The sequence below is a fragment of the Dendropsophus ebraccatus genome, chromosome 5 (genome assembly GCF_027789765.1).
Source record: "Dendropsophus ebraccatus isolate aDenEbr1 chromosome 5, aDenEbr1.pat, whole genome shotgun sequence".
NCBI lineage: Eukaryota > Metazoa > Chordata > Amphibia > Anura > Hylidae > Dendropsophus > Dendropsophus ebraccatus.
The window spans coordinates 112,021,267-112,042,497 of record NC_091458.1 but is presented as its reverse complement, the minus strand read 5'-3'; the positions used below and the strand labels follow the sequence as shown (position 1 = coordinate 112,042,497).

At 41.7% G+C, this 21,231-nt stretch overlaps 1 protein-coding gene across 12 annotated transcripts in view; it reads left to right on the top strand.

Annotated features, from left to right (window-relative positions):
- The window catches only part of DMD (dystrophin), a 1,858,252-nt gene that overhangs the window by 884,883 nt on the left and 952,138 nt on the right, over nt 1-21,231 (top strand). The gene's annotated exons all lie outside the window — the stretch shown is intronic.

The window sequence follows — 21,231 nt, the reverse complement described above, 5'->3', positions numbered from 1 at the left end:
GGCCTTTTGAATGTGTGTTTTTTTTTTGAAGGTCCATTGAATTTAGTAGTAAATTCACTAAAAACTAAAAATAACAAATACACTATCTGAATTTGGTAGCTGTCATTCCATTGACTTCAATTATAATTCAGTGATAACGGACGTTATTTAAAAAAAACAAAAAAAAAAACACGGATGCCTTTCTCTAACCCTAATCCTCTAGCTTACCGTATTTCAGAAATACTGCAGAACAATGTACTGTAATTTCAGAAGGCACAGTAGTTTTATAAATGGCGCTCATCAATTCTGTTTTATTTTTGGAGAACATCCTATATTGTTAATGAACAAATAATCTGGGACTCATTACTTTGCTAAATATATTCTCTGTTTCTGTGCATTCACAATATTGCCAGGCACCAATGTTTAACACTGAAATATTAATTTTGTTTTATGCTGCATCTTATGTTTACTTAATTGATTTTCCTTTACTGGCTTTGCTTACTCTACCAAACATGAATTTGTGTTCATTAGTCTAAATGCAAACATCAAGATTTACAATTAATTTTGCATTAATGTTATGTGTTATAGCCTACCATATCATTAATCTATTCTATGAATATGTATTTTTCTGATCCAACATTTTTGCACCACAGAACCATCAACTTTCAAGAACAATTAAAGCAGAAATAATCAAAAGACCTTTTAGTTTGTGTGTGTGTACTCATCTTACATCTTACAGTACATGTAGAGCTGTAAAGCTTGAATTGTTCCATGTTTATTTTCACCGCCTAAGAATTGTTATATTGTGTGGAACACGTAAGACCCTACTCCACGAGCCTACGGAGCGTAACACGGAGCGGCGGCAGTGAGCGGGCGAGTTCAGGGAGGGGGGGTGGGGAGGTGCGTGGGGGCTGCCCAGGTGATCGCTAGATCGTCCGAGCAGCCCATAGCATACAGCAGTGGTCTGCTCCTGCCGCTCCTATTCCCCAGAGCAACGGCAGCATATCGATGCTGTATGAGTCATTTGTTTTTTAACATGTTGAAAAACTAACGACTGCAACAATCAGCCGACATGAACGATGTCGGCTGATTGTTGCCTTCTATTCTACGGGGTGATTATCAGCCGTAACGGCCAAAGATGGCCAAAATTCGTTCCGTGGAATAGGGTCTTTAACAATGCAGAACAGTTTTGTTATGTAACTGCCATAGCAGAATCTTAGCATCCTACACTGCTTGTGAGGAACCTCACACCAGTTAAAGTGACAATAAACAAGTTGTTGGAGTAAGTGAAGTGAAGTTTTTGGAGTAAGTGAAGCAGGTCCCCTTACAATTTTTCTGTACAGATCTGTGCTGTTACTTTGCATTCAGTCAGGTTAGTTATTTATACTTTTACATGCATTGGATACTCCGGGAAACCGAGTCTATGAATTAATTAAGGTAATTGATGTGGAACCTTCATAAAACACATTATGGGTAATAACCCATCATCTTGCACAGTGTCCCTTCATTTAGAAACAATTACAGTACTTGTTTTCATAGAGACAAGGATCCACTGAGATGGTACACACTAAAAGATGATTGTGTTTGCACTGTCTTTAATGTCTTAAATATAGAGATAATTATGGGAGATTGTAAGCACTGCGATAATAGTGATTTACATTGAATGATGTTGCAAGTCCAGCTTAAAAGGTATAGAGATAAATGAACCAAGAATGGCTGAGACTTGGTTTGTAAGTTTTTATTTTTCTGTTAATGTGGCAGAGATGCTAGAATAGTTGAACAATAACCATTTCCCCCCCACTTATTATCATCATGGTTCCTATACCCAATTGGGCTCATTACTAGTGATGAGCGAACATGCTCGTCCAAGTTTGGTACTCGTTCAAATATTAGGGTACTCAATGGTACTCGTTACTCGGACAAGCATCTTGCGATACTCGAGAAAATCTCATAATTCATTTCCTGTAAGTTTCGGTGCTTTTTCTCAGCCAATAAACATGCAGGACACTCTTTGGTACAACCTGCGATCACCTGGGACCCATACATGTCAATAGCAGTGATTGGTTGTTCAGATCAGATGACCCTGCCGTATAAAAATCTTGGCCGCCGAGGCCCGGCTAACATGCATGCTGGAAGAGATTAGGGAAAGAGCTGCTGCTGGTCAGGGAGAGTGTTAGAGAGGGAATTAGCGTTCCAGTAGGCAGGGAATACTAGTAGTGATGAGCGAATACTGTTCGATCGAATAGTGAGATAATGGAATATTCGATATTCGTACGAATATTCGATATGCGTTCAAATTCCCCAGCTTCCGGTTTTACCCTCCAAATGCTCAAATAGATGTTTTCCACTAATCGAATACTTGTTCCCATAGACCTTAATGGGATCGAATATTTGATCTAATATTCGAATATTCGCGGGATATTCGTACGAATATCGAATATTCGAATATCTCACTATTTGCTCATCACTAAATACAAGCGAAACAACCAAACAGCCCTTGTAAGGCTGCATTCACACTTTCCGGGAAGTTGTCCGTGCTCACGGATCCGTGCGCACGGACAATTTTACAGCCCATTGCTTTCTATTGGGCTATTCAGATGTTACGTGATTTCACGGATCCGTGATCCGTTCCTTTAAAAAATAGGACATGTCATTACTCGGAACGGATGCACGGAAAGGATTCCCCATAGAAATCAATGAGATCCGTGTTTTTCACGGATGTATACGGATGTGACATCCGTGCTCATCCGTGAAAAACACAGATGTGATGTAATCAATGAAATTTAAAATGCTTTAACACAGATCCATGAAAAAAACGGACACGGATACAAAACGGATGCAAAACGGATGAAAAACTGACAGTTTTGCACGGATCACGGAGGTTGCTGCCGGTCACGGACCGGGAAAAACACTGAATGTGTGAATGCAGCCTAAGGGCTTCAAATCGTTTTTAAATTGTATTACTACAGACTGCTGGATGGGACTTGCAGTGCAGCTACAACGATTCCATCAGCACACTGTGGTGATCGGCTGCTGGCAGAAAGGGGACATTAGGTGTTGCATACAGACCCCTAAGAAGTGCTCAGTACTATTTTATTGGGACCTCTACTATATTTTCTGATTTCTGTATTTCTTACATAAGGCATATGTAAGTTCACTACTGCTTGCACAGTGTAAAGGATGTCACAGAGTGTGTATAGGTGCAGCCACCAACAGATTGTATCCCACAGCCCCCTAAAAACTAGTGGGCCATCTACTATATTTTTTTATTTCTGTATTTCTTACACAAGGCATATCTAAGTTCACTACTACTTGCACAGTGTAAAGGGGGTGTCACAAAGTGTGTATAGGTGCAACCCCCAACAGATTGTATTCTACAGCCTCCCAAAAACTAGTGGGGCCTGACCACCAGTAAATTTTCTTATTTCTGTATTTATTACTGTGGGCATATGCAAGCTCACTGCTAATTTCCCTGTGTAAGTGCTGCTATACACCATATAGCAGCACTTACACACAGACTTAATATGACTACCTCCAAAAGTAGTCTGAGTAATATATTTTCTTAGCTTGCTGTGATCTTTAGTGCAGCTATCTCAGTCTTGACTGAGCAGTGTGCATAAAATGGTGAAGCCCAGGGGTAAGGGTCAAGGGCGTGTGTGTGCGGTTCCAAGCAATGCAGTGGGCAGAGGCCGGGATTCTGGGCAATTAGCAGTGAGCTTTGATGTGACTGCAGTCATAAATTAAGAAATAAGAAAATATACAGGTCACACTAGTTTCTGGAGGTTGTCGTGTGCAATCTTTGGGTAACTGCAGCTATATAGTATATGCCACCACACTCTTCAACAGGCAATTAGCAGTAAGTTTGGATGTGACTCCCCACTTCTCCCTAACGCTGATTGGAGTTTGAGTTTGACTTGGAGGTGCTGGGCTGCCCTGCCCCTAGGGTGTTGTCAGAGCGAGTCTATAGTGCAGCTGGTGGCATTATCAGTCACTAATAAGCGCACCCGCCTGTCAACTGACAGCGCTGACAGGCTGATGTTTATTAAAGTGAATCTGTACCCACAATCTGTCCCCCCAAACCACTTGTACCTTCGGATAGCTGCTTTTAATCCAAGATCTGTCCTGGGGTCCGTTCGGCAGGGGATGCAGTTATTGTCATAAAAACACCTTTCAATCCGGCAGCGCTGTGTCTAACGGCCGGGGCTTACATTTGTATATGCATTAGGCTGGCACCACCTCTCCGTACTTCCTCCCCACCCTCCTCATCATTAGGAATGATCCAGGAACATTTACTGCTGTTTGAGCTTTGCACAGGTGTATTACGATCCAGCCCATGTTCATTATACACACAGAAGCAATCTGCCTAGAGCATTCGTAATGATGAGGAGAGTGGGGAGGAAGGACAGAGAGGGTGTGCCAGCCTAATGCATATACAAATGTAAGCCCCGGCCGTTAGGCACAGCGCTGCTGGATTAAAAGTTGTTTTTATGACAATAACTGCATCCCCTGCCAAACGGACCCCAGGACAGATGTTTGATTAAAAACAGCTATCTGAAGGTACAAGTGGTTTGGGGGGGTCAGATTGTGGGTACAGAGTTGCTTTATTTATTTATTTATGTCTTATTAAAGCCATATCCAAGTTCACTGCTAATTACCCTGTGTACCATGACTGGCCCTGTTTTCATCCTAGTGTTGCTGCCGTTGCTTAAAACCTACCCCAATTTGGCTGACTAGCTCACCAAGGTGCACCGCATCTGTGTATATTTCCGCAAGTCAACCCGGGAAAGTAACTGCTACAGTCAAATTCAAAGTCATATTCAAACTCAAAACAGCGGTGGGGGGAGAAGAGGGGAGTCACATGATGCCGGTAATGTTACCCCAACTGATACAGTCAAATTCAAAGTCAAAACTGCGGTGGGGGGGGGAGAAGTGGGGAGTCACATTATGCAGGGAATGTTACCCCAACTGCTACAGTCAAATTCATAGTCAAATTTAATTTAGCATCCTTGTCTTGTCCATTTCGAACCATATTATCTGTGGATGTCATCTTACAGGTGTCCTCTGCCGTCCTTGCACCAGTACCTTCTATCTTTTTTCAATGTTGTAGCCGTTTTGAAAGCAGGATTGACCTGGCCATTCACCAGTAGCTTCTATCCTTCCTTTGATGTTGTTTTAGCCTTTTTGAAGGCAGGATTGACCAGGCCTTTCACCAGCATCTTCTATCTTTCCTTGGATGTTTTTAGCTTTTTTGAAGGCAGGATTGATCAGACATCTCACCAGCAGCTTCTATCCTTCCTTGGATGTTGTTTTAGCCTTTTTGAAGGCAGGATTGACGAGGCCTTTCACCAGTAGCTTCTATCCTTCCTTATATGTTTTAGCTGTTTTGAAGGCAGGATTGACCAGGCCTTTCACCAGTAGCTTCTATCCTTCTTTGGATGTTGTATTAGCCGTTTTGCAGGCAGGATTGACCAGGCCTTTCACCAGTAGCTTCTATCCTTCCTTTGATGTTGTAGACTTTTTGAAGGCAGGATTGACCAGGCCTTTCACCAGTAGCTTCTATCCTTCCTTGGATGATGTTGTAGCCATTTTGAAGGTAGGATGGACCAGGCCTTTCACCAGTAGCTTCTATCCTTCCTTGGATGTTGTAGCTGTTTTGAAGGCAGGATTGACCAGGTCTTTTTAATAGACAAGCTACCACTCTTGCCCTCTCTTAGAGACTCTTTAGAGGATTTAAAGTGTATTCATTCGATCAAATCAAATTCTGCGGCCTCTTAAGAACACTGTATTGTTATTCTTCCTCCCTACCTCCAAAGATATGCCTCTCACGCACAACTGCATGAGGGTGTGAGGCTAAATCTAGCCATAATCCGGCATTTTTTATTGGATGATTGTATTGTCCATCTTGGTCTGGGTCTATTGTGTCAAGTTTTTGGGTGGTTCATATGCTCCCTGTGTTTGAATGGTTCCCTGTGTCCTCACCGCCATGCTGTGTCAGGCTAAATTTTGGGGTGAAAACACCTATATCATAGGATCAACCAAGCTATTCAAAATATCATACAAATGTCCCCTCATCTACTATAAACCATGAAACACCAAAAAAGAGATATGGGGAACCCCAATGAGAAAAATCAGACCAAACTGATAATTACAAATACCAAAATTCATTTTATTAAATAGTATACAGAAAAAAACACATGCAACATTAAAAACAAGACCTGGGGAGGCGGGGGACCAGATTTCTGGGACTCATTGTAACAGTAACCCTCCATCCACATACATACTAATGTAGGGCATATGTAAACATTCATACAGCATAAAGTGCAAAAGGTAAAGTGCTAGTGCTATGTTGCTACAGTATGCTGCTTAGAATAAAACACATGTGTAAACCCAAACACGGATGCTGGTTACCAATACCAGTAGGTACTATATGTCCCAGTCCACTGGTCACCCACCTCACACTCCAACGCCGTTTCGCACCGCTTCGTCAGGGAGTAATGAGGTGGGGGTCCAGGGATCTTAAATATCTGTCCCCATGTGGTGATTGGCTGAATGTAAATTAACACCTGGAACTGTTTAGTACCTGGCGGTGCAGGAGCGCCATGACGCGCGGTGCGGCAAACAGCGCCGTCGGCGCCGGACGTGACGTCAGGCGTGATGACGCCATCCGCCACGCAAGCGCCGCCAGAGCCGGCCGCCGCCCCGCGCATGCGCACCGCACCGCTCACATTCCGGCGGCCATTTTACCTAAGGGAACAGTTAAGGGCACATGTGGTGCAGCCATGCAATGAAATACAGAATAAGACCAAGGCTCAAAAAGGGAATAATAAGTAATAATCTATAATACAATGTCATGTAGTCATATACCATCCTAATCATAATGATTTAGATTGTAGTAACGAATATGCATATTGAAACTAATCGAATTCATAACCATACTAAACCAAGCCAAACAAATATACAATCGTGATAGTGCAAAATTGATACAAGCGCATGCAGTGTTGATGTGAATAAAAAAGTGCCAGTGCTCAAGTGCGAACGTAAAGTGCCAGTGCTGGAAAGTAAAATAATAATTAAACATAAAATATATAATTGTGTATGAATAAAAATTAAATTTAAACCAAAGTATCATGATAAGTGTATTAGTGTGTATAAATAATAAAATGTGTAGTGAGTGTTAAGATGCAATAGTGTGAGTGTATACCCAGATATCATAATAAGTGTGAGTGTATGTGTAAATGATGAGATATGTAGTGAGTGTGAAGTGCATAGAATGTGGTAGTGCTAATAATATATACATCCACAACATTAGATGTAAAGTGTAAATGATGAAATTAGTACATAATATGTGAAGATAATAAATGACCCGTGGATATGTCCCATGACAACCTAATATATCTGTTGCCATATATGATCCCAAACTGATAATAATTGAGAATGTGAACCGTCCCACTAAAAATCATCACTGTGCTATAAATACAGGCTGATACCACCACACATGTTTAGCCTTGACTAGGGTCTATAGTCCTACACCCCTGGAGCCCCCGTATATCAGGTCAAAGATTCACAAACATTTATCTTATGTACGTTAAAACCATAAAAATTGGAGGCCGCAACATCATCATGTAACAATTTTGCAATTATGAATTTAGCAACTATACTGGAGGTATGTGGTCTAATGTAAGTAAAAAGCATGGGGAAAATGATGCAGTTATAGAAAACATGAAAAGGAATATCTTTCATTAAGACCCCGTGGTTGCACCGTTTTAAGCATGGTCATCCATTTACTCTCTATTTGTAATAGGCGTTTGATGACATCGCCTCCTCTGATGCCCATGTTGACACGGTCGATGCCCATCACTTTCAGGCCTCTGTGATCACTGGCATGTTCTTTTAAAAAGTGTCTTGGGATGGATTTTAGCTTTTCAATTTCCCAATTATCAGTCAATTCCATGGTTGCAGTTCTTTTAATGTCTCTGACATGTTCCAAAATCCTCACTTTGAGTTGGCGAGATGTCATTCCTACATATAGTAATCCGCATGGGCAGGATGCCAGATATATTACTTGATCCGTTGTACATGATATATGGTGAACCACCTTGTATTCCCTTTGCCCTGTAGAGTCAAAAAAACAGTTGCCAGTGCGAATATATGAGCATGCCGTGCAATTGTTACAAGTATGGCATCCCCATTTTGGGCCCCTGGACTGGAAGATGTAGTTAGACCGGGGCATTACATAGTGGCTTTTCACTAATATATCACCCAAATTCTTGGATCTTCTAGCTGTCACCAATGGGTTTTCTGGGATAAATTGAGCTATGTCCCTGTCTTGCTTCAATACAGACCAATGTTTTCTGAAAACATCGGTCATTTCCTGCCATCTGGAGTGAAAATTGGTTATAATCCGAATATCGCCTGAACTTTTCTGTCGTGGTTTGGGAGTTAGCAGATCTCTTCTCTGACATGATTTGGCAAACTGATAGCCCCTCTCTATATCAACCTGTTTATAGCCTCTATTCCGGAATCTATCCTTCATATCTTGGGCCTGGATTTCAAATTCATGATCATTATCACAAATCCTCCTGGTCCGAATAAATTGCCCCTTGGGTATTCCACGTATAGTATGGGCGGGGTGTGCTGATGAGGCATGGAGCAAAGAGTTCACACTTGTTGCTTTTCTGAAGAGAGTGGTTTCCAATCTACCCCCATTGCCTACCTTAATCTTGATATCCAAAAATTCCACCTCTTGTTGGGATATGTGCCAGGTCAGGCGAATATTCCTGTCATTGGTGTTTAGTTGATGCAGGAAGCATTCCAATGATTCCCTAGTTCCCTGCCAAATAAAAAAAATGTCATCGATGAATCTCATCCAGGAGACGACCAAGCCCTCCCCTGGATGAGATCCACCATAATCTATCTCCCTCTCCCAATGGCCAAGAAATAGATTTGCATATGAGGGCGCACATGTGGCCCCCATAGCTACGCCACGGGTTTGGAGGTAGAACCGGTCCTTAAAAGTGAAGTAGTTGTGTGTCAACACAAACAAAATCAGATCACAAATCAAAGAACGTAGATCAGGTTCCATACCTTCAATCTCCAGAAAATGCTGTATCGCCTCCATGCCATGATGGTGATTAATACACGTGTATAAGGACTCCACGTCACAACAGACCAGATACATATCTTGCTCAAGAATAATATCTTCTATACGCTGCAACACCTCCGTGGAATCTCTGATAAAGGAAGGCAATGATGAGACAATGGATTTTAAATAAAAATCAATAAAGCGACATGTATTCTCACATAGCCCTCCTCGACCCGAAACAATGGGCCTACCCGGAGGGTTCTTTTGATCCTTGTGAACTTTGGGTAGTAAGTAGAATGTAGGAATGACTGGATTGGTTGTCCTCATCCCATCATAGACTGTTTTGGTAATGATACCTTCTCCCAATGCTTGATCCAAAATGCTGGTTAGTTGCTTCTGAAACAGGACAGTAGGATTAGTATCCAATTTCCGATAGCAATTATGATCTCCTAATTGTCTGAAGACTTCCTTTTCATAAGCCTCCACGGGCCAAATTACCACGTTTCCACCCTTATCGGCTGGTTTTATAACTACATTTTTTAAAGATCCCAATTCACGCAAAGCCTTACGTTGATCTAGGGAGAGATTGTCGTACCTGCGACGCTCCGTTATTCGTTCCAAATCCTCCAATACCAATCGTACGAAGATGTCAACCGCTGGACTTAATGCTAGGGGTGGAAACGTGGTAGATTTTTTCTTTATGGTATCTGGAAATTTGCTTGGGCCTTGTTGTTGTTCAGCCCATAGTTCTTCCAGTGCCCTTAACGCCTCCAATTCCTCTTCTGCTGTAAAGGGAACAAGTTGTTGATTTTTAGAAAAATGTTTTTTCAGGAGTAACTTCCTTGCAAAGAGAAATACATCCTTGGTTACAATGAATCTATCAAAATTGGCTGTTGGGCTAAAAGAGAGGCCCAGTGCCAAAACCGAGGTTTGTTCCTGTGAAAGAGAAATATCAGATAGATTTATTACCTTAAGTTGTTGTTGATGTTGATCATGTCCCTCATTGGGCCGATAATCCTTCCTCTTTGCTCCTCTCCTCATGTTATACTGGCCTCTATGTTCGAATTCATTCCCAGTAGCGCCAGATGCCTGGGAGGAAGTGCTTGTTAGTGAAAGGGAAGATGGCGTTCTCATCAGCACTTGAGCACTGGCACTTTTTTATTCACATCAACACTGCATGCGCTTGTATCAATTTTGCACTATCACGATTGTATATTTGTTTGGCTTGGTTTAGTATGGTTATGAATTCGATTAGTTTCAATATGCATATTCGTTACTACAATCTAAATCATTATGATTAGGATGGTATATGACTACATGACATTGTATTATAGATTATTACTTATTATTCCCTTTTTGAGCCTTGGTCTTATTCTGTATTTCATTGCATGGCTGCACCACATGTGCCCTTAACTGTTCCCTTAGGTAAAATGGCCGCCGGAATGTGAGCGGTGCGGTGCGCATGCGCGGGGCGGCGGCCGGCTCTGGCGGCGCTTGCGTGGCGGATGGCGTCATCACGCCTGACGTCACGTCCGGCGCCGACGGCGCTGTTTGCCGCACCGCGCGTCATGGCGCTCCTGCACCGCCAGGTACTAAACAGTTCCAGGTGTTAATTTACATTCAGCCAATCACCACATGGGGACAGATATTTAAGATCCCTGGACCCCCACCTCATTACTCCCTGACGAAGCGGTGCGAAACGGCGTTGGAGTGTGAGGTGGGTGACCAGTGGACTGGGACATATAGTACCTACTGGTATTGGTAACCAGCATCCGTGTTTGGGTTTACACATGTGTTTTATTCTAAGCAGCATACTGTAGCAACATAGCACTAGCACTTTACCTTTTGCACTTTATGCTGTATGAATGTTTACATATGCCCTACATTAGTATGTATGTGGATGGAGGGTTACTGTTACAATGAGTCCCAGAAATCTGGTCCCCCGCCTCCCCAGGTCTTGTTTTTAATGTTGCATGTGTTTTTTTCTGTATACTATTTAATAAAATGAATTTTGGTATTTGTAATTATCAGTTTGGTCTGATTTTTCTCATTGGGGTTCCCCATATCTCTTTTTTGGTGTTTCTAAATTTTGGGGTGGTTCATATGCTACCTCTGTTTTAACCAGGCTGTTGCCCAGAATTTAGCATAATGGTGCAATTAGGCAGCATCAGAGGCATTCATATATACTCACCGGCCACTTTATTAGGTATACCTGTCCAACTGCACGTTACCACTTAATTTCTAATCAGCCAATCACATGGCGGCAACTCAGTGCATTTAGGCATGTAGACATGGTCAAGACAATCTCCTGCAGTTCAAACCGAGCATCAGTATGGGGAAGAAAGGTGATTTGAGTGCCTTTGAACGTGGCATGGTTGTTGGTGCCAGAAGGGCTGGTCTGAGTATTTCAGAAACTGATGATCTACTGGGATTTTCACGCACAACCATCTCTAGAGTTTACAGAGAATGGTCCGAAAAAGAAAAAACATCCAGTGAGCGGCAGTTCTGTGGGCGGAAATGCCTTGTTGATGCCAGAGGTCAGAGGAGAATGGGCAGACTGGTTTGAGCTGATAGAAAGGCAACAGTGACTCAAATAGCCAACCGTTACAACCAAGGTAGGCAGAAGAGCATCTCTGAATGCACAGCACATCGAACTTTGAGGCAGATGGGCTACAGCAGCAGAAGACCACACCGGGTGCCACTCCTTTAAGCTAAGAACAGGAAACTGAGGCTACAATTTGCACAAGCTCATTGAAATTGGACAGAAGATTGGAAAAACGTTGCCTGGTCTGATGAGTCTCGATTTCTGCTGCGACATTTGGATGGTAGGGTCAGAATTTGGCGTCAACAACATGAAAGCATGGATCCATCCTGCCTTGTATCAACGGTTCAGGCTGGTGGTGGTGTCATGGTGTGGGGAATATTTTCTTGGCACTCTTTGGGCCCTTTGGTACCAATTGAGCATCGTTGCAACGCCACAGCCTACCTGAGTATTGTTGCTGACCATGTCCATCCCTTTATGACCACAATGTACCCAACATCTGATGGCTACTTTCAGCAGGATAATGCGCCATGTCATAAAGCTAGAATCATCTCAGACTGGTTTCTTGAACGTGACAATGAGTTCACTGTACTCAAATGGCCTCCACAGTCACCAGATCTCAATCCAATAGAGCATCTTTGGGATGTGGTGGAACGGGAGATTCGCATCATGGATGTGCAGCCGACAAATCTGCGGCAACTGTGTGATGCCATCATGTCAATATGAACCAAACTCTCTGAGGAATGCTTCCAGCACCTTGTTGAATCTATGCCATGAAGAATTGAGGCATTTCTGAAGGCAAAAAGGGGGTCCAACCCGTTACTATCATGGTGTACCTAATAAAGTGGCCGGTGAGTGTATGCTGCCCCTGTTGTTTCCTGTCCATTTCCATGGTGTTTCCATCATTTTCTGAGGTTGACAGGTTTTCACACGACCTTCCCTCTACTGAACTTGGGTCCCCTACAAAAATGCTTGAGTTTCCCATTGACTTCAATGAGGTTCGTTACTCGAAGCGATCACTCGAGTATCGGGAGATATTTGTCCCGAGTAACAAGGACCTGAGCATTTTAGTACTCGTTCATCACTACTCATTACTATTATGGGCCAATTTGTAGCCCCTGGAAAGGGTTTACCCTGCTGGGCATATTTTTCAACTAAACCTATGTTTCTTTCCTCCTTAGTTACAGCTACAGGTGATTTTCTGTTGCTCTTTTACCTAATTTCCAAAGAACTAAGTGCAATGTAAACCTTTAACAAAAATTAGTATTTATCATTTTTTACAATGATCTATTATTTGCAGATGCATCCACCCTTAAATTCTGTCAATTTCACACACAGTATATTTAAGTCAGTATTGTGGTCCACATATTGCAACCAAAACCAGGAGTGGATTGAAAACACAGAAAGGCTATGTTCACTTAATGTTGAAATTGAGTGGATGGCCGCCATATAACAATAATGAAACAGAGCAGAAAGCAGAGAGCTCCATCCACTTTGTAGTGGCCAAGATCAGACACAACATATACTGTATATTACTTTAAAATTTGTACTTTAATCACTAGACGACCCATGACGTACCGGTACGCCATGGGTCACTGTCCCCAGACCACCCTGGGCGTACAGGTACCTCCTGGGTTATGAAGCGCGCTCCGTAGTGGAGGTGGGGGCCGGCCCTCACCGTTAATGACAGGCTGCAGCATGTCATTAACCCCTTAGCAACTTTGGCGTGTAAGTGACAGGGGCAGTCCCCTGTTACTTACCGATCAGGACCCCCGCAGTGTGACCTCTCACCTTTCTTCATGCGGTCCGATTGGTGCTCTGATGATTAAGAAAACACAAAAATGAAAATTTGCACGGTCCACTGGATCCTTTTGGGCTTGGTCCTCAAAGGGTTTATTTTACTTTACTGAAGGAGTAGTAGATGCTTGGAACAATTTTCCCGTTATTAAGTCTACAGTAACTGAATGTAAAGATGCCTGGGATAAACATTTATCTACTCTAAGATAATAAGAAAGGAAATAAAATAAGGATGGACCAGGTGGCCTTATTCTGCCAAGAATATGCTTCTATGATCCGTCACTGTACTTGAGCTTCCATTGACTACAATAAAAAGCACAGATCTGACAAACAGCTGATTGGTTGAGGTTCTGAATGTCAGATCCTCATTGAACTATAATAATGACTTTTCTTGAGGAAAGATCAAAGTGTCTTAAAAGCCCCTTTAATGCTACAACACTCTGTCATTATTAGCATAAAGTATATTCAGTAGCTTCCAGGCACTTCCTTTACCAAGCTGAAAGACACAACACAATATGTGTTCAGCACATATTAAACACAATAACGTTCGTAATGTTTACCCCCTTTACACATACACAATAGTTATTTAATATTATCCGTCTATAGAATGAAAAGAACATTGCCCGGGAACATAGTTTATTGATTTCTTAGCATGTTTTAATTTGTGGATACAAAGACTGGATTGGTGTTTTTTGCAGATAAACTTTTTATACAGCTGCAAAGCCTCTGTTGTAGAATGTGCAGTTACCAGTGTAAACATGAGGGAAATTACATTCGCTAATTACATTTACATTTTATTTACAGAGGTTAAAATATGCACAATTCATTATAACAATGTGTACATTTTATTATGCTTTGTTCACACAGTATGTAAAGCTCTTGTATGATTACATTTGCAGGAGCTTGTGTACATAAGCTATTTTTGCATCTACCAACACCTATTTTTATAGTAACAGAATCACGGAGCAAAATTTTGTATTCATATAGTGATTTCTTGTAAACCTGCATTAACACTGGAGGTTATTATGCTAAGGTGTTAATCATTTCACTTGGTGTTCCATATAAGAGCTGTTAAATTGAAAAAGTCCACATGCACATAGCAGTCAAAAATTTTATGTTAGAAAAACTTCAGTAATTTGTTCACCTTGCAAGTCTTGGCCATACAATAGGCTATGCCTCAAAGAAAATATCACACACCACCTTAACATAGTTAATAAATGTGCATTCAGCATTTGGATTTGGATTTAGACAGATGTAATGCTTTCAAACTAAAATGGATTCCTTTAAAATACTGCAGAGATATTTCCAAATGTTTTCCTTCCTTTGTCCTGATGGAATCTAATAATATGCTTTTCTTTAAACATATTACTTCCATACAGAGCCATGTTATGGCAGTCTGAAGGCAGCCTAAGGCTATGTTCACACACAGTTTTGCTTAGTATTTTGGTCAATATTTTTCAACCAAAACTAGGAGTGGATTGAAGAACACAGAAAGGCTATGTTCCACACTGTTGAAATTCAGTGGATGGCCTTCATTCAATGGCAAATAACGGTTGTTAATTCAAAGCAAGGGCTGTTGGCTTACATTTCAGGTTCTATTATTGCATAGTAACATAGGTAGTACGGTTGAAAAAAGACACATGTCCATCAAGTTTAACCTTGGAGGGGATGGAGGGAAGGGGGAGAGATGTTCTATACATATGTATTAAAGAGGTTATCCAGCGGTACAAAAACATGGCCACTTTCCCCCCTCTCTTGTCTCCAGTTCAGGTGTGGTTTGTATTTAAGCTCCATTTACTTTAATGGAACTGAGTTTGAAACCCCTCTTAATCTGGAGACAAGAGAGGGGAAAAGTGGCCATGTTTTTGTACCGCTGGATAATCCCTTTAATGTTATTTTGTTCTAAGAACTTGTCTAAGCCTGTTTTGAAGGCCTCTACTGTTTTTACTGTGATAAGATCCTGGGGTAGACAGATTCACTGTTCTCATGGTAAAGAAGGCTTCTTTCCTTTGGAGATTCAACCTTTTTTCTCTCCAGGCGGAGGCAGTGCCCCCTTGTCTTTTGAGGGGTTTTTACCTGGAAGATTTTTTCCTTATATTTAATACATAAAGTGTATGTATCAAATGTATTCACTTCCCTACTCTAAGCTCCATGCTAGCTAATTCCCTACACTACATACCTTACAAACTGGTTAAAGTATAGCTTTACCTTTTGATGGGGCTGTGCATTTATCAGGACATAAAATAATTGTTAAATAAAATATTGGAAGAAGACTAAACAAGGGCAGGAAGTGGCTCCCTGGCAAGACAAGGGATCTAGAATTGACCACAACACAGAAGGAAGAGGTAATAGCTTGGCAGTTTAAGCTGAAAACAAAAAGAAAGCTCAAAGTGTACCTGTCATTATAACTTTCAAAATTTAAATCAACAGTAGATGTGATGATATAAAGCAAGTTTGCAATGTACATTCGCTTTTTTTTTTTAGCATGGAGAACACGGCACTTCCTGTTTTCTGACACTTTTTTTTCTTAAAAAGTCAGAGAACAGGAAGTCCATATAATTTTCCAGGTCATCTGAGTGCTTACAGAGGTAAGGAAGTCATGTGATTGACAGACACATTGACCTGTAACTCTCTGTACTGGACGGAATTCCTTTGTTTAGTCTGTTTTTTACAACCAGCACAAGTCAGAAAATCTGCCTGGATTTCTGCTAAGTTCAGCTTTGTTTTACAGCATGATAACAAAACAAACAAAAGAAAGAATGTATATTGAAAACTTGCTTTTTATCCCTTTTACTGTTGATTTAGATTTTGAAAGATATACCGACAGGTGCACTTTAAAAGTTCACAGGTACAACAGCTCAACAGTTGATTCATTAGTGGGTTAACTGAAGCTACAGTATAGTCGTTCCTTCTACTCACAGTCTTTCTTTTAATTACTATCTTTTTAACATTGGGGCCTGTCACTTAAGATGAGGGAAAATCTCCTCATCCAATTCCAGGACAGACTTAAACTTTTTAGAGGTTTGGTTATGGAAGTTTCGAACAATATGCTCATTTTATCCACTCAACAATGCAGCCCTCAACAACTACAAAAATCTTGGATATAATATCTCATAAGTATCATGCTTCTGCTGTAAATAGTTCTTGCACAATTTGGAGGTGTGTTTAGGGTCATTGTCCTGTTGTAGTATGAAATTGGCTCCAATCAAGCGCTGTCCACTGGGTATGGCATGGCGTTGCAAAATTGAGTGATAGCCTTCCTTATTCAGAATCCCTTTGAGGGGACAAACACACTTGCCGGATCCGCAGCGAGTCGTCTCGCTGCGTATTTGCAGCGAGACTCGCTGCGGATCCCGGCCCTATTTTTTCAATGTTAGACAAAATCGCAGCAGGGATGTACATGCTTCGGCGGTTCCCGGAGTCTTCAGCAAGCCGGAGCTGGGATCAGGTAAAGTAGATGCTCGCTCCAGTGCCCGCCCGCAGCCCCGGCTGTCTGATCACCCGCCAGCAGCGGGCAATCGGGGCTGCGAGGGGCCGGTCGGGGCTGCTGGGGAGTGATCAGACGGCCTGGGCTGCGGGCGGGCGATCGGGGCTGCTGGGGGGTGATCAAACAGCCGGGGCTGCGGACGGGCACTGGAGCCAGCATCTACTTTACCTGATCCCGGCTCCGGCTTTCTGAATACTCCGGGAACCGCCGAAGCAAGCCGGAGCCGGGATCAGGTAAAGTATATGCTCCGGTGGCCAGGGGGTTAACGGGGCGGGCTGGGGACAAACTCGCAGCAGGGATGTACATCCCTGACGCGATTTTGTCTAACATTGAAACAATCGGGCCGGGAACCGCAGCGAGTCTTGCTGCAAATACGCAGCGAGAGGACTAGCTGCAGATTCGGCAAGTGTGTTTGTCCCCTTACCCTGTACAAATCTCCCACCTTACCAGCACCAAAGCAACCCCAGACCATCACATTACCTCCACCATGCTTAACAGATGGCGTCAGGCATTCTTCCAGCATCTTTTCATTTGTTCTGCATCTCACAAACGTTCTTCTTTGTGATCCAAACACCTCAAACTTGGATTCATCCGTCCACAACACTTTTTTCCGGTCTTCCTCTGTCCAATGTCTGTGTTCTTTTGCCCATCTTAATCTTTTTCTTTTATTGGCCAGTCTCAGATATGGCTTTTTCTTTGCCACTCTGCCCTGAAGCCCAAAATCCCGCAGCCGCCTTTTCATTGTAGATGTTGACACTGGTGTTTTTTTGGGTACTATTTAATGAAGATGCCAGTTGGGGACCTGTGAGGCGTCTGTTTCTCAAACTAGAGACTCTAATGTGCTTATCTTCTTGCTTAGTTGTGCAACGCGGCCTCCCACTTCTTTTTCTACTCTGGTTAGAGCCTGTTTGTGCTGTCCTCTGAAGGTGAGTAGTACACACCGTTGTAGGAAATCTTCAATTTCTTTGCAATTTCTTGCATGGAATAGCCTTCATTTATAAGAACAAGAATAGACTGTCGAGTTTCAGATGAAAGTTCTCTTTTTCTGGCCATTTTGAGCGTTTAATTGACCCCACAAATGTGATGCTCCAGAAACTCAATCTGCTCAAAGGAAGGTCAGTTTTGTAGCTTCTGTAACGAGCTAGACTGTTTTCAGATGTGTGAACATGATTGCACAAGGGTTTTCTAATCCTCAATTAGCCTTCTGAGCCAATGAGCAAACACATTGTACCATTAGAACACTGGAGTGATAGTTGCTGGAAATGGGCCTCTATACACCTATGTAGATATTGCACCAAAAACCAGACATTTGCAGCTAGAATAGTCATTTACCACATTAGCAATGTATAGGGTGTATTTCTTTAAAGTTAGGACTAGTTTAAAATTATCTTAATTGAAAAGTACAGTGCTTTTCCTTCAAAAATAAGGACATTTCAATGTGACCCCAAACTTTTGAACGGTAGTATATGTGACATACAAACAAACAATAACCCTTTCAATTCTACAGCTGTGAATCAACTAAGTGCATATACTTAAAATAGCGACATCTTGTGGTGAAACTTTAACACTACTACATCACCACTTACGTACAAAAAGTACAGTCTTTTGCGAAGGGTGTAACTAATAGCGACACCACACCTTTCCTTGCTCTGCTGCTGCTATTTCTTTTCTTTCTGCTCACACAGCGCTTTTTAAAGTCAATGAATTAGTAAAACTTTCTCCCAGTAAAGTATAAGCCTGTTTAGTGCAGTCCACTTTCTCCAGCAGTAAGGACATGTTGCTGTGTTGTATTGTGATTGGCTAGAAAACGAAAGGATTAAATGACGGTGTGCTTACTACTGGCAAATAGTCTAACTCTGGTCCTTCCCCATGAAATCAGAAGAATGAGAAATTGTGAGAAATTTGGCACCAAGGAGGAGACATTCAGAGACTTAAAAACAGCAGTGATCACCCCAAAATCACTTTTCCACCACTATAAAGGGTTGAAGGGGTTATCTAGCACTACAAAAACATAGCCAGTTTCTTCCAGAGACACAGGCACCCACCCCGCTGTCCCTGCCTACTCACCACAATCTACCCTAGGCGGCAGTGGGTAACTGATCGACAGTCCCTGACCTGTGAGGCAGTGTGTTCAGACATCTACTGAGTTATCTTGCTACTACTGATTTGCACAGTCTGCGTCCTGTAAAGGCATTGAAGAGCCCTTTAATTTTATTGTAAAAACAAATATATATCCGGTATATGGCTGTATACTGTGAGTGTGGGATAATACCTGTTATCTTACTATGCTGTTAGATGCACCCAGGCATGCTTCCCCTGCTGTCCTACTGTATATGCATTCCAGAGGTGTTGGCATCATTTCCTAAGGTGTCATTGTGCACTTGGTGACCTTCTAGTGGTCAAATATTGATTTCCAGGTCCCAAGTATTTTCCTCCCATAGACTATAAAGGGATTTGATATTTGTTCGAATATATGAATATCCGGAGCTATTCAAATCAAATTTCGAATTATCGAATATTTCACTATTCGCTCATCTCTAATAAGAACATAATGGGAAGTGGGAACTGCGATGCAAACTAATTTTTAGAATCTCCCCTGACTGTCCACCAGCAGATGTTGGTAGAAATAAAGGTCGACTGTGATGGAAATTCACACCTGATCTTTTTGTTTCAGAAGACATAAGCCACAACAAGAATTTTCTTGCTGCGGCTTACCCCTCCCCATAGAGAACACAGGAATGCTCAGCTATGCTGAACATTTCTATGTACAGGGAGGATGGGCAGCGGGTGGTGAATAAAACTGACAGTTGAACTGGAACGATCATTCAGTTATCATTCATTAATAGTGTATGGCAAGCTTAAAGTGACACTATCACCCCCCCCCCCCCCCCCCCATTATGACTTCTCTACAGACAGGACAACCTGATGATAAAAGATCACTTTTTACTGGAACAAGCACCATGACGTATGATATAAAATAAGGTATGAAAACTGCAAAATTTACCCTTTACACCTGTGTAGAGAAGTCATAATGTAAAAAGGGGGTGTTACTTTAAGAGACAAAATCTTGTACAATGGAGAAACCACCAGCTGCAGGTAACATACAGTTAAAGGGTACATACTATACAAGTCCTATGTTATAGATATCATTGGGCTTAAAATTCCCATTAAATTGTTTGTTTACTGTCCCCTCACTAACCCCATTACCTTATATTTTTTATTACATTAAAAATAATATACAATGGTTTAATATATAACAAAATAATCTATGCCAAAAGTATAAGGTATTTAATCATGAAAGACATGCGGTGCCAGCAACTATGAATATTTTCTTATAGCTGTATTGTTGTCTATTAGTCCTTGTGCCAACAGGACTATACAAATGATTGATATACCTGTATTGTGTATCATGTGTATAACAATATTTTCAAACACAAATATAATAAAGTGAACGTGTTTGCTTCCTAGGAATGTTTTTTTGAGTGCTTAGATAAATGACATGACAGGCTGGCAGATGAATGGCAAAGCTTAAAACTGTTGTAGAATATCAGATAAATGCTAGCCCTCAATAATGGCATGGTAAATGAAGAGAATATATGGTACGTGTAAAAACAAATAGATTTTTGATAAGTTATGAAAAGAAGATAAAGGGTTGAATTCATGATAGTGTGTGCCTGGAGAAGATCAGTGAAGTACTAAACCATGTAGTGGATTACCCTAGAGGGGGCATGGTGTGGCATGAAGAGTGTATGCCCCCCATGCCAAATTTACTCTTATTTATGTATGCTAGCAGGCTCTGAGCTGGTGAAGATTTCTGAGGTTGTCTCAAAAGTAACCGCAGACGCCTGTTTGGATTAACAGCCATGCACCTCCAGTGTAAGAGTATACTGGCGGAGCTTACATAAGGCTGGAATATGAAGCTATAGAGGGAGATTTATCAAACATGGTGTAAAGTGAAACTGTCTCAGTTGCCCCTAGCAACCAATCTGATTCCACCTTACATTTTCCAAAGAGTCTGTGTGAAATGAAAAGTGGAATCTAATTGGTTGCTAGGGGCAACTGAGCCTGTTTCACTTTACACCATGTTTGATAAATCTCCCCCATATTCTTTACTTCTGGGGAAAAGAAGGGATATAACAAGGTTCAGCAGTAAAAGTAAAATAGAAATATGCAGGGTATGTTACTGCTATTAGTTTACTAAAAAATAGCTTTCAAATTCAGAACATAGTTTAAGGCTATGTTCCCACATAATCTTTTTTAGGCCATTTGACAGCCGTCTTTTAAGGCTATCAATCTGAGGCCAAACAGCATTCATTGTTTCATAATGACAGCAGTGATTGTACA